We start from the raw sequence: 1,334 nt of genomic DNA on the forward strand, positions 1-1,334 counted from the left end.
AAAAAAAAAAATCCCCCTTCTTTCATTTGGGTTTCACCTCTGATAATTATTCCTGGCCAGGCGCGGTGGCTCACGCCTGTAATCCCAGCACTGTGGGAGGCCGAGGCGTGCAGATCACGAGGTCAAGAGATCAAGACCATCTGGCCGACATGGTGACGCCTCGTCTTTACTAAAAATACAAAAATTAGCTGGGTGTGGTGGCGGGTGCGGGTAGTCCAGGCTACTCTGGAGGCTAAGGCAGGAGAATCGCTTGAACCCGGGAGGTGGAGATTGCAGTGAGCCGAGATCACACCACTGTACTCTAGCCTGGCGACAGAGAGAGATTCCATCTCAAGAAAAAAAAAAAAATCATTCTTTTTGGTATTTACATTTTTAAACTACCAACAGGATCATCACCTTCTTAGCAGTGTTTCTTATTCTGGCAAAACAAGTTGCTCCTTGTGATATGACCTTGGGCAATACTGGCTAACCTTGGGACCTCTGCTTTGGTCACAGTAACCAGGTAACATTCCAAATCTGACTAAATCATCTGAATGTGCAATTGTATAAGAAGTTGTTAATCAAGACTCGATGGGCCAAGTCCGATGTCTCTGTTTTAATCATAGTAATTCTATGTTTTATCTTGTAAGGTACCTCAATTTATCACCTCTGGGAAGCCCTCCAATGGGCTATAATATTGCAGAAATAAAACAACAACAACAGTAAGCTACCATTTATTTAGCCAGGCACTACGCTAAAAATTTAACAGCTTAGGAAACTGAGGCTCAGAGAAGTATTTCTAAGATTAACACCATCTCCTATTAAATATCTTCATCAGAATGATCATAACCCTTGAAATAGCAACAGCCAGCTGATGTAGCATTAGGCGCCTGTCACATATCTTACTAGTATCTCCAAGAGTTCGTTTTCTAATTTGAATTTTAAATTTTGTGTTACTCCCCTTTAACTTCTTCGAAGCTACCAAACGGGTTACTGAATCATCTGCGTTTTTTACTTACCTTTTCCCCCCCCTTTCGTATGGTTATTAAAAATGTTCCCGTCAGGCCGCCTTTTGGTCATCGCATAGGGGCAGTCCCCTCCGTGTCCGGCCAGCCCTCCACACGTACAGCTGTCAGATACTCTGCGGTCCAGCGTTTATACACTGCCCATCCCAGTTAAACACCAGTGAACAAGTACCAGTCGATGCCAGTACTAAACACCGCGTCTCCGCCTCGCCCTGCGGGCCGGTCTCCTCCGAGGAGGATATTCAGCAGAGTGGGAAAACGGCCCGTCCCAAGGTTAAGCGAAGGCGGCAACAGAAAGCGAACTGAACGCACACCTCTTTAGAACACTGA

This window comes from Mandrillus leucophaeus, unplaced genomic scaffold (assembly GCF_000951045.1).
Source record: "Mandrillus leucophaeus isolate KB7577 unplaced genomic scaffold, Mleu.le_1.0 Scaffold105, whole genome shotgun sequence".
NCBI classification, from domain to species: Eukaryota; Metazoa; Chordata; class Mammalia; order Primates; family Cercopithecidae; genus Mandrillus; species Mandrillus leucophaeus.